The following is a 13,942-nucleotide window of genomic DNA, read 5'->3' on the forward strand; positions in this document are numbered from 1 at the left end:
TCTGAACAATTCCAGCACTGCACACTAGCCTTGAGATTTTAAAGCTTCCTTATAATCTTCATTAATATGATTAAACTAAGTATTTGACTGTAAACAGCTGCTAGTAGGTGTGTGGGGAGAGGTCAGTTCAGTCAGTAAATAATCTTAAATATCCAATGCTCCTCCTTTTCCCTGTTTATTTGACACAGTGTATAAACTTGAGGTTCCAACCCTTATCTCTCCAACTCCAAAGTCCTCCCTCATATGATTTATGCCATTTAGGTTAGTTTGAGGTCATTCTGAGGACTGCCCATTAATCCCCTAAATCGCTGGAGTATTTGATCTGGTATTAACAGAGAAACATACAAAAAGTGTCATTATATGTTCCTGATAAATAATGGATTGAAATATAAACCAATGGAATGAAAATATAACAAACAAATAACCTTGTTAGTTAGAAACAAACTAGCATACTACTTAGATGTGTTTCTCCTGGAATTTTTTTGTATTTAATTGTCACAACGAATTGGACAGCAATGATGAGCAAATGCAGCAGGTTAAAGGGGATGCGGTGAGTCTGATCTCCTGATGTACATCATAAAAAAACAGACTCTCCTGCCCTTTTAGCAATGTCTTCTTCTTAATTAGATCAATGGGCAATGGGAAAGATGGCACAGTAGCTAGTGATTCCTATATGAAATTGCCTGGAAAATATTTCATTGTAGCCAAGTGGCATCATGCTTTATAATCTCTCCTCTTTAGGTCCTCTCTTCTCTTTTGTTTCTCTGGTCCAACTTCTATGATGACATATTTTTATTAAAGTAGACACATTCAGGTCACATGTTATTTCAGAAAACAACATCATACATCTACATAAAAATACGCTGCTAATCACATTTCAGCAATTACCTTACTTCCTTGCATTTAGATAGTATTTTCATTTCCAAAACACTTGAGGAAATATTATTTTCCTTCTTAGTTTTGTAATATTCTGTTCTTCTCTGGAAAAGAGGTAGTTTAACCTATTTTTTAGGGATAAATGCCTACATAGGCCAGCACAGAGGTGGAAGAGAACACCCGATGGGTACCAAAAGCCAATGTTTCCTATCCTTTTAAGTTTTATTTTATTCTGTTCTTATTTTAAGAATCAATATGACAACAAAAAAGTGATTTCTTCCTGTGTAATTATTGCTTGGTATTCAAGAGCCCATTCTCAGTGTTATTCTTACCTTCCTTCTTACTCCCTTCAGACTACCTGCAAAAATTCACAAGCACCTCTGTTTCTGCTGATCATTTTTACCTGTTGACATGGTCTTTTGCACAACTTTTCTCCATCTTGGAAAATGTTTTCCACTTGGCAGTGACTGTGAAGAATCACTTTAGGAACTTGTTAAAACAGGGGCCCAACTTAAGAGATTTTGATTCGGGGTAGGGGTTAGAATTTCATTTTCTCTGTTCCAGAGAAGCTTTACTATATATTGCCAATGAAATGATCACTCACTGGCACTTGCTAGCTGTGTGGTCCTGATCAACTTATGTAACCTCTCTGTGCCTCAGTTTACTAGGAAACAGGAGCAATAATAGTACCTACACTGTAGATGTTTTCTGAGAAGAATAAAGATTGCATAACACTGCATAGCATGGAGCAAGCCCTCAGTACATGTTAGCTGATGTTACTCACTTACTCTGTACCTCCAGAGTTTCAGATTGTGTTGTCTAACACGTCACTTGCTGATAGGTGGCTTTATAAATGCTCTTAAAGGATATCATGTGGACATGATTTAGCTCCTTTAATACCATGTGTAGTAGATGTCGTTGGTGCCCTTCCCAGACCCCCCTTTCCCTTTCCAGGGTGGGGTATTTATACCTCCAGAAGCTGCGGTTGTTGACCACCAAACCTTTACATACGTTTGTCCTTAGCTGATGGAAGCCACTTCAGCTGGTGATGTCTGGAAGATTATGACAACTGGCCCCTGTGGGCGTCCTGTAGCAAATGGCTGCTGAAGTGGGGTTCTAATAGCCCAGACGACTTGCCTCTGGGCTGAAAAGCCTTGGTGTAATTGAGAAACTTCCTGAGCACCCCATGGGTTCAGGATGAAGCTAGACTTCTGAAACCGCATCTTTGCCTGTCTTCTCCTCCTTCATCCTGTTTTCCTCCTTCCTTCAGAGATTTCTCCTGAGAGCTCACCATCAATAAATCACTTGGACAAGTGTCCCTGTCTTAGGCTCTGCTTCTAAGAACTCTAAGACACAAAGGATTGTAAAGACCTTTACAAGAGCATCCATATCTTTCATAACTTATGTCCTTATCACTGTGTATTGTTTTGTATATTGTTTGGTATACAGAAGAGAATCATGAAGTATTGATAAAGTCACTTGCAACTTACATCAGAAATATTCACCTAGACATAGAGAAAAGTGCATGATGTTGCAGGGGAGGAAAAATAATTTTCCCTCTACACTTCTAGGTTCTTGGCTGAGACCATCCTGTAATAAAAGATTAATAGAAGAAAAACAAACAGAAGTTTAGTAACGTATATACCTCCTGTATACGTGGGAGAGACCCAGGAAAACTGAGTAACTCCCACAAATGGCCCAAGCCACCACCTTAAACGCTGTTTCCAGCTAAAGACAAAAGAAGATGCTGGGGAGGGGGAGGGGGAGGAGGAGTGAGACATGGGAGGTTAACAGGCAAAGCACAAGTAAACAGGGTTATGAGAGATGAGTTGCTGCCGTCTCCATTGATAAGAGCTTTTAGAGATTTAGATTCATCCTCCTCTTTCTGGTACAGAGAGGGAGACACAATTACAAATGGAGATTTCCCTTATAAATGTAAATGTCTCTTATAAGAGGATAACTTCTACTTGGTTTTCACGGCTTCCCCGTGTCTGCTATTTCTTAAAAATAATTAGCTCAAAATACTCCTTATGCCAGACAGGAATACTTTGGGGTGGCATATTCTGCTCCCCTCCAGTATATAACTTCATATTAATAACAAATGATTTCTTAACTCTAAAATGCTGTGATTCACCATATTTAATAATAATTTAAGCAAAACACACTTCATTTGGTGGAGGTGAATCTTAGAAGATTTGAGAATGCTTGCCAAATTTGATACCATGGGTCTTGTATGAAAAATTTCAAAGAGTAAGGATCAAAACTCTCACCACCTTCAAGGACACCTAGATACACAGAGAAGCACAGCATATATTGTCTGCATGGAGAGTTCAAATGCTCAGAGTTGTATTGAAGTCAAGGATTTAAAAGGATTCAAAGAAAACATACAGATGGCCAACAAGCATATGAAAAGGTGCTCAACATCACTAATCATTAGAGAAATGCAAATCAAAACCACAATGAGGTATCACTTCACACCAGTCAGAATGGCCAACATCAAAAAACCTAGAAACAACAAATTCTGGAGAGGGTGTGGAGAAAAGGGAACCCTCCTACACTGATGGTGGGAATGTAAATATATACAGCCACTAAGGAGAACAGTATGGAGATTCCTTAAAAAACTAAAAATAGGGCTTCCCTGGTGGCGCAGTGGTTGAGAGTCCGCCTGCTGATGCAGGGGAAACGGGTTCGTGCCCCGGTCTGGGAAGATCCCACATGCCGCGGAGCGGCTGGGCCCGTGAGCCATGGCCGCTGGGCCTGTGCGTCCGGAGCCTGTGCTCCGAAACGGGAGAGGCCACAACAATGAGAGGCCCACATACCTCAAAAAAAAAAAAAAAAAATTAAAAAAAAAAAAACTAAACTAAAAATAGAACTACCATATGACCCAGCAATCCCACTCCTGGGCATATACCCTGAGAAAACCGTAATTCAAAAAGATACATGTACCCCAATGTTCATTGCAGCACTATTTACAATAGCCAGGACATGGAACAACCTAAATGTCCATCAACAGATGAATGGATAAAGAAGATGTGGCACATATATACAATGGAATATTACTCAGCCATAAAAAGAAATGAAATTGAGTTATTTGTAGTAAGATGGATGGACCTAGAGTCTGTCATACAGAGTGAAATAAGTCAGAAAGAGAAAAACAAATACTGTATGCTAATGCATATATATGGAATCTAGAAAAATGGTACTGAGGAACCTAGTGGTAGGGCAGAAATAAAAATGCAGACTTGGGAATGGACTTGAGGACACAGAGGGGGAAGGGCAGGCTGGGACGAAGTGAAAGAGTAGCACTGACATATATATACTACCAAATGTAAAACCGATAGCTAGTGGGAAGCAGCTGCATAGCACAGGGAGATCAGCTCTGTGCTCTGTGATGACCTAGCGGGGTGGGATAGGGAGGGTGGGAGGGAGGCTCAAGAGGGAAGGGATATGGGGATATATGTATGCATATAGCTGTTTCACTCTGTTGTACAGCAGAAAATAACACAACATTTTAAAGCAATTATACTCCAATAAAGATGTATAAAAAAATAAATAAATACAGTAATAATATAGAACCTTCAAAAATTATAAAAGTGGAATCTTTAAAAATTATATGTAAATTTATTATATTAAATATATAGTTATATACATATATTCATTTTAATAATAGTGAAAATATAAAGTTACAAATTAAAAAATTCAGATATAATATCATTTAATTGCTCTTTTAAAAAAATTTTTATTGGGGTATAGTTGATTTACAATGTTATGTTAGTTTCAGGTGTACAGCAAAGTGAATCATTTATACATATACATATATCCACTCTTTTTTAGATTCTTTTCCCATATATGCCATTACAGAGTATTGAGTAGAGTTCCTTGTGCTATACAGCAGGTTCTTACTAGTTACCTATTTTATATATTGTAGTGTATATATGTCAATCCCAATCTCATCCCTCCTCCACCTTATCCCCTGGTAACCCGTAAGTTTGTTTTCTGTATCCATGACTCTACTTCTGTTTTGTAAATAAATTAATTTGTACCCGTTTTTTAGATTCTACAAATAAGCGATATCATATGATACTTGTCTTTCCGTGTCTAACTTACTTCACTCAGTGTAACAATCTCTAGGTCCATCCATGTTGCTGCAAATGGCATTTTGTTATTTCTTAATGGCTGAGTAATATTCCATTGTATATATGTACCACATCTTCCTTATCCATTCCTCTGTTGATGGACATTCAGGTTGCTTCCATGTCCTGGCTATTGTAAATAGTGCTGCAATGAACACTGGGGTGCATGTATCTTTTCAAATTATGGTTTTCTCTAGGTATATGCCCAGGAGTGGGATTGCTGGGTCATATGGTAGTTTTATGTTTAGTTTTTTAAGGAACCTCCATACTGTTCTGCATAGTGGCTGTACCAATTTACATTCCCACCATCAGTGTAGGAGGGTTCCCTTTTCTCCACACCCTCTCCAGCATTTATTGTTTGTAGATTTTTTTGATAATGGCTATTCTGACCGGTGTGAGGTGATACCTCATTGTAGTTTTGATTTGCATTTCCCTAATAATTAGTGATGTTGAGCATCTTTTCATGTGTTTTTTTGGCCATTTTATCATTTAATTTCTCTTTGTCCCATTTTGCAGATGAGGCAAAGGTGATCCAGAGAATTGAAATGCCCCAAATCACACAGTTGGTGACAACAAAGCTGGGGTTATAACACAAGTGTTTGTTTTCTGGTCTGGGATGTTTTCCACTCTAGCACACTTCTCTCAGTTACCCTCTTCAAACTAGTTTAAAAGAGTAGGTTTGCTTTTTTTTTTAAATATATATATACTCCATTACTCCAGAATTACCAAGGGCACTAACCACCTCCATCCCCCCAGTTCCTCCATTAACTAGGCCACTTATATTCTAAACTTCCAGGTTGGGCCACCCTCCATGGGAAGACCTAAGAGGGGCTAGATCAGATTGCTGGAACTGTTACCAAGTATCCCCATCCCCACTTTCATCAGAAAATAAGGGGAGGACTGAAGACTCATAGACCAACAAGCTAAGGTAGCACTTACAGCTAATTCAGGGGAGAAACATACCCTCATCAGGTAGAATATATGTCACCTTTTACTTCTTCCTCCATCCTGCACTACTACTATCAGAGGAGCTAAGGCCCAAAAAAGCCAAGAAGAGAAGAGGAGGGGGACAAAGTATCTCAGAGCTGTACCCCATCCACAGAGCACTGGTTCTCAATGGGAGCAATAGTGCCCCCTAGGGGGCCTTTTGAAACTGTCATGTTGTTTATGGTTTTCACTGGTTTTGTAGGTACGGGTTAGGGATGTTGAGGATAGAACTATGTAGAGTAGCTTAGTGTCTCACTAATGTCTTTCAGAGTTTCCATAGGTTTCTTGATAATTTATTTAGAACTAAAATGGCCTAGTGTAAAGTCAAAAGGCTACTTGCTTTCTGTTTGCTTTTACCCATTATAGATTAATGTATTTTGAAGTAAGAAAACTTGACTAGGGCTTCCCTGGTGGTGCAGTGGTTAAGAATTCACCTGACAATGCAGGGGGCATGGGTTCAAGCCCTGGTCCAGGATGATCCCACATGCCACGGAGCAACTAAGCCCATGTGCCACAATTACTGAGTCTGCGCTCTAGAGCCCGTGTGCCGTAACTACTGAACATGCATGCCACAACTACTGAAGCCCACATGCCTAGAGCCCGTGCTCTGCAACAAGAGAAGCCATCACAGTGAGAAGCCTGCGCACCACAATGAAGAGTAGTCCCTGCTCGACATAACTAAAGAAAGTCCACGCTCAGCAACGAAGACCCAAGGCAGCCAAAAATAAATAAATAAATAAATAAATTTATTTAAAAAAAAAGAAAACTTGACTAATAAAATATTTAACTTATAAGGGCTATATTAGGGGAAATTATTAAAATTAATTTTTAAAAGTTCTTTGTTTTATACAGAGGGTCAATCACAGATTCTTTGAAATAGAAATGTTGTTAGCACTTTAAATATGTTGATTCATAAACATTCAGTTTGACACATTTTTTTTCAGAAACAAATCCACTCTGTTATGTACAATAAGCTTGTAATCATATGGGTATAAATTTTGTCTCATACTGTTCTTTTTCATCCTGACATTATACTCGGGACTATTAAAGAATAACAGCTAATATTTTATTCATTCATTCAACAAATATTTACCAAGTGCTATTATGTGCCAGACACTATTCTAGATGCTTGAGGGTAGAGCAGAGAAAAAAAAAATCAGAAAACTTTGCCTACAGGGAACTTACAGTCTAATGAAGGAGACAGGCAATGAATAAGGTTAAAAAAATTAAATGAGGCAATATAGTGTGATAAGTCCTAAGGAGAAAAATAAAACAGAGAAGGAATAGGAAGTGTCAAGAGAAGTATTTCAATTATTGAGAGAGTGGCCAGAGCAGGCTTCTCTGAGACAATGCTATTTGAATGAACACCTGAAGGAGTGAGCCATGAATGCTTACTGATTATTGATTATAAGAGAAGATTATTCCAGGGAGCAGTGAGCTAGTACGATTGGGAGGAGCCAAGTGAATATGGGGAAGAGTAGTTTATGGTATCAGTGATCACATGGGCCTTTCGGGCCGTTGTAAAGACTCTGGCTTCACTCTGAGTGACTCAGGGAACACTGGAGGGTTTTGAGTAATAGAGTGATGCTATCTGTCATATATTTTAGTAGCATTATTCTGGCAGCTATTTTGAGGCTAGACCATAGAGGGCAAGGGTAGAAGCAGAGAAGAGACAATTTTGGTAATTAAGGTGAGACATGATGGTGGCTAAAACCAGGGTAACAGCAGTGGAGGTGGGGATGGGTGGTGAGATTCTAAATATATTTTGAAAGTAGAGATAATAGGATATGCTGAGAGATCAAAAGTCAAGAAAAAGTCAAGATAACATCAATGATTTGGGTCTGAACAAATGAAGAAGGAATGCTGTTTCCTGAGATGAGGAAGACTTGAGAAAGGGAATCCCGTGTTTAAGATGCTTGTTACACATTCATTTGAATGGGCAGTCTAGAGTTTAGGGGAAAGGCCAGAGCTTAGGAAAGAGCCATGAGAATGGATGGGAATACCCAGGATGAACAGGAAAGAGAAGAGAACAAAGGATTAAACATTAACCCTCTAAAGTGAGGGAGATGAGACAAAATTAATAAAGGAAAGTGAGTTTGTTGTGATGAGGATTAGTTAACAACTTCTGAACATTCACCATGTGCCAGACACTGTGCTGAACATACATATGAAATGCCTCTATCCCTTTATATCTCTATGTATCTACTCTTCTTCCTTCTGTCTTTGTACGTGGACCAATAAAATGATAGCAGCTAACAAGTATTTGTTTATTTAGCAAATATTTATTGAGTAACTACCAGGGACCAGGCACTCTTGATTGCTAGGGGTTGAAGCAGCAAACGAAATCAACTTTCTTATCTCTTACTGTGTTTATACTACATCACTCTATAAATCATTCTTTTCAGCTGAGGGTTTTTTTCTTATTACATAAAAGGTAGTTTGTATTTGGGGTTTTTTTCTTCCATCTAATCAAGTTGATCACACATTTTATCATATTTGGTTTTTCAAAGCCAGTTACTGGGAGAATGGATACATGTATATGTATGGCTGAGTCCCTTTGCTATACACCTGAAACTATCACAACATTGTTAATCGGCTATACTCCAACATAAAATAAAAAGATTAAAAAAAAGCCAGTTGCTTTTGCATATGTTGCTATTTTTGTTACATGAATACCAATCTCTCTCAACCTATAGCCTATACTTAAGGCACATGTGACTCATAGACATTCAAATATATTCTATGACAACTCGCTTTCTTCTCCAGGACAACTCTATTTCTCTATTTCTACTGAGCCAGATGGGGTTTCAAGACATTTGGAAAGAAGTGTGATTGTGGCAATAATAAGTAATGTGTTTGTTCCACAGACATTTATGAGATCCTACCTTCCAGGTCTTGTTCTTAGCATCGGGATACAATGGTGAGTATGACAGGTAAGTTCCCTGTTCTCATAGAACTTATATAATAGTGAGAGGGTTAGACAAGTCAAATTAAAATAATAAACATAGTGATTTCAAATGATAAAGCTATAAGGATAGTTTGTGATACCATGAAGTCATAAGGAGTGACTGAGATATTGGGCAACATCATATAGGCTGATTAGAGGTAGTGCCAGTGGGACCAACACCCAAATGCCAAGAAGGAGTCAGTGAAGTAAAGATCAGGAGATGAGCATTTCATGCAGGGGTAAGGGCTAAGCAGAGGGAACAGCTCATGCAAAGGACCCGAGGTGGGAACGAACTTGTATGAGGAGAATAAAACACACAGTGTAACTAGAGTCTAGTAAGATCAAGAAAGAGTGACGGGATGAGGTCAGTAAAGGGAGACAGTGGTCAGATCCCATAGTCACTCAGTTAGTGACTTCCATGGTGAGAAATAAAATGAGGAGCTAAATGGGGGGCTTTATTTTTATTTTGAAGAAGTCAGGTGTTGTGACACAGTCTAATGTGTTAAAAATACTCTGCTCTGTGGGGTTTAATGGAGAACAAAAGTGGAAACTGGGAGTTTCCACTAACCTAACATAATGGTCCCGTAAGAACAGATAGATTTGAACTAAACTGGTGACTGTAGATATAAAGAGATATGGGCAAATTAAAAATGTGATTTGGAGGTAGAATTGACAGGACTATTGATAGACTGGGCAATGAATGGATGGGAGGTGTTAAGAATGATTCCAGAGTTTTTAGCTTGAGAATCCAAGTGTGTCATTTACAGAAATGAGGAAGATTGGGGGTTATCACCAACACTCCAGTTTAGGACATATAGCATTTGAGATGCCTGTTAGACATCCAAGTGGATATGTTAAGTAGATAAAAGTGTTTGGAATCCAGTGGTGAGATCGAGACTATCCATAAATATATGTATATGTACGTGTATGTAAAGTTTATGTATATATGTACTTGAAATCACATAAGGAGAGAGTAGAGTTAGAGCCTTGAGTCAGCCCAACCTTTAACTGGCTGGCAGAGGAGAAGGATAGATTGATTGAAAAGCAGTCAACTAAGTAGGAAAAAAACAAAAGAATGTGGTATGGTAAAGACTAAAAAAAAGGCATTTCAAGAATGACGAAGGATTTGAAATTGTTAAATACTGCTGAGAGGTTAGACACAATGCAGATGGGAAAATGTGGTCTTTGGTGACCTTAGGGCCAGCTGCTGTGTCATACGTATTGAGAGGTCCAGTAAGGTGGCAATATGATGAGTTGCTCTGGACAAGAGCACTTCCTGTTCTTCCTCTTCCCAGTATGCAAGTTTACTGAGTGGAATGTGGGAAAAAAGGGAGATGAGGAAGTGGAGGCAGAGAGTGAAGATAACATTTTTGGTAAGTTTTGCTGGGAAAGGGAGCAGTGACGTGGGGTCCTAACAGGAAAGGGATGTAGAATCAAATAAGAATTTTAAGTCTGGGATGAAAAAGAATCAGAGATAGAGCACTCCAAATGGAAACGTAAAACCTGGGTGTATGTGCTGAATGCTGCAGAGGAGGGAGTGAAGTCCTTGAGAAGGCAAGAGAGGAAAGGACCCAGAGCAGTAGCCAAGGGGCTGGTCTCTGACTGGACCAGGGCACGCCCTCCACTGTAAGAAAAAGCAAGACAGAGAATACAGGACATTCAGTTGACCAGTAGGAACAACTGACCCTTCTCTGGCTGGTTCAGTGTATCTACTCCAGACTAGTGTGCTCAATCCTCTTCTAATACAGACATTTCAGTTCAACTCAGTTTTTCCCTCAGCTAATAGATAGTCAATAAGAGGAAAAAAATAGTGGTAGTGCTAGGAGATGTATGCCCATTTCAAACTGCAACTAATGTTTTCTCCTGCCCCCAAATGGCAGGTTGTCCCTCCTGTGTGATTTAAGATATAAAGCTTTTCTACATAAAGCTAGAACAAATGAACAGTTGGAGGGCTTATGACACTTTAGTAAGTAATGCATAACCAACATGAGATTTGGGTTAGAGTATGAAAATAACAAGGCATTTTCATGAAAGGGTATCTTTATACTTGAAAGGTCAAGATCCATTACTTACTGCTAAATATAACCCTAATAATAAGGTCTTTAGGGATTAACTCTCTCAATCCTCTAATCTGATTACCAACTTTGGCAGATGTTTCTCTTAGAGCAATGTATTAAATTGTAGCTATCTGTTAGTTCTCAATTATAAACTTCATGTTTGAAGAAAAAGGAAACCTGAGATAGAGCTGTCCACGTACTGAACGAGGGTCACGAGCACATGCTGTACATAATGAGCCTGACTTTGGTCCCCACTAATGTGGAAGAAAAGGATGTGTGCACAGTGAGACCAGGGGACCAGAATGCAGACTACTAGTTGTATAGTTTTGACCAAGTCATGTATCTATCTAAAGCTTCAGCTTCCTCATTTGCAGAGTGGGGAGAATAAAGTACCTGTCTCAAGTGGTTATCGTGGGGGGTTTAATGAGCTAATGAACGCAAGGCACAATGCAAACTCTCAATAATAAACATCTTATCCAGTATTGTAGTTATTGCTATTGAGGTTTCCACATGGTATACAAGAGTTAGGGGAAATTTTCCCTTTCTTCCCCCATTCTTAATGTGTCACTCTCTAGTGGACTGGTAACCCCAGCTAGAATTCTGGGTAGGTGGTGAAGCTGCATTATGCCAGAAAGGTCTTGGATAAAATAGTCCAAAATTTGTTCCAACCTTCTGTGTGCCCTACATAGTTAAATGTGCAGCACCTGAGTGAGAAAAAAGATGGCCCGCATCCTACATAGGCACGACCTTTGAGGGAACATACATCTAGGAAGAAGAGAAAGGGGGTTTCTGAGATTCTGCCCTTCTGCAGAAGGCAATGCTTTGCCATAACCACAGCTGCTAAAAGAACCAACCAAAGAAACTAGCTGATGGAGAAAAGTGTCTGTGTCCCACAGGCACTGAAGATGTAATGTGAGATATGTTTGTGTGGATGGGTTTTTATTTCTAATTGAACTCTTGCTTAAATTTTACTTATTTCATCCTCCATAGTCCCATAGAACCTGGTACATATTTTTAATATTATAATAAGAACACTATATTGTGACTGGGTCATAGAGTGTTCATCTGTCTACCCTATTTTGCCGTGAGATCCCTAATGTGTTTATTCATCTTTGTATCCCAAATGTGCACAAAGGCACAAAGTTGGGCACATTTTAAATGTTTAATCTGCTTATTTTTAAAATAGGTGAATGAAAGAATGACCATGGCAAGAGACACATTATACACTCCATTATCTTGTTCTGCCTAGGGAGAAGGATAAAATTAGGCATGGGGAATGTCTCGTCTTCTAAGTGACTCCACTTTATTGCAACACTGACAAATGCACTCTGTGTCCGACAGAGGGTGCATTAGAGCAAACATTTCCTACAAGGCCCAACCCGCTGGAAAAATGTCTAGTTGGTGAAGGAGCTGTCTAAACTTCAACAGAACTCTCATGACCCCTAATCTCTCAGAAGAGATTAACTGCCTTTCTTAGCAGATGTGCAAACTCCTTGTTAGTGCCAGCTGGACTCATTTCAGATTTTATTTTGACAGGGCTAAACTAATGGGCAGCAAGAACTTTGTTTATTAAGAAGTTATCAGTGTAACTCCTTAAGTGACTATGTTATGTTATACGCAACCCCAAATCACTGGCTACATTAATTTTCCTCATTCACTCATGAGTTAGACATGCCACCTCTCCCTAAGGTATCTGACAGAGAGGAAGACCATCTACCTCAGTCTTTTCTTTAAATTCACGGTCACCTTTCAAGACTGTGGGGCTCTCAGAGGGTAGGTAGAACAGCACGCGCAAGGCTTGGGAATTCTAGGAGCTACTGTGTTCCAAGTCAACTTCACATCCACTTGTTATGGGTCCAATGCGGGGGAGGGTGTGGAAAAGAACAGAGGCAAGGATCTGACACCTCAAAGCTGCTCCTGAACTCATGGGAGCCTTTGTGTGTTTTAATTCTGGAGTTTAGTGTTCCGCTCTAAGGTCTTGATACAGTAGAGAGAGCCTAGGTCTGGGTATGTCAGAAAGAATACAAGGCTGAGTGAGTATCAAGAATGTGGGTTCTAGTCTCAGCTCTGCCAACAAACTAAGGTAATTAAACATGACCAGCCATTTTATCTTTCTAGGCCTCAATTTGTAAATGTAAAATAAAAATACTGGAACAGATGGTATTGATAGTTCTCTTCAGCATTCAACTTATAAGAACTCCATGCCTTATTTTACAGAGATCTAAACTATTTTGAGCCTCTGTCTTTAGCTGCAGCCACTAGAGCTGTCACTTGGTCTGGCAATGACAAATCAATCTGGGTGACTGTTCTTCCCTATTCTCTCCAGCCTTGTACTTCCTGTTGACTTTGGATTAAGGAATTCTTTTCCTCAGCTGTGGTAACCTTTTGGCCTAGACACTGGTTTAAGGAAATACAAGTACTATGACATCCCTATGGGGAGGCTGATCGTGGTGGTCACATGGCTACTTCCACATAGTCCTAAGGATAAATCCAGTAATTTAAAGTAGTCCCAGGAATTTTAGATTCCTCTTATATTGGAAAATATCTTTTTCATGGATATAAAAATACTCAAGTGTTTTGCAATTGAGGAGTAATTTCCTTCCTGATCATCTGGCTTGACAATCTCAAACTTCTGACTCCCCCCACTTGTTCACTTCTCCTTCCCTGTCCCTGCTCAGTGGTCACAGAGGTGTTAGAGACGCACCCTATTTGGCATAGAACAAGAGAGGAAACTAACATTTCTAGAGAATCTCTGAATATAGATTTCAACCTGTGTCTATAGACTCCATACCACAGAGGGGTGAAAAGCCTGGTTTTGAACCCCTCCACCTCCATCTGTTACACAGCAGGCCTGAGTGGACTGAGTATTCTGCTGGGGCTGAGAGAACCCTGAAGCTCATTTCCCCAGAAGAGACTACCACAAAGTGGTATCTGATTGTGTG

Source organism: Mesoplodon densirostris, chromosome 9 (genome assembly GCF_025265405.1).
Source record: "Mesoplodon densirostris isolate mMesDen1 chromosome 9, mMesDen1 primary haplotype, whole genome shotgun sequence".
Classification (NCBI taxonomy): Eukaryota; Metazoa; Chordata; class Mammalia; order Artiodactyla; family Ziphiidae; genus Mesoplodon; species Mesoplodon densirostris.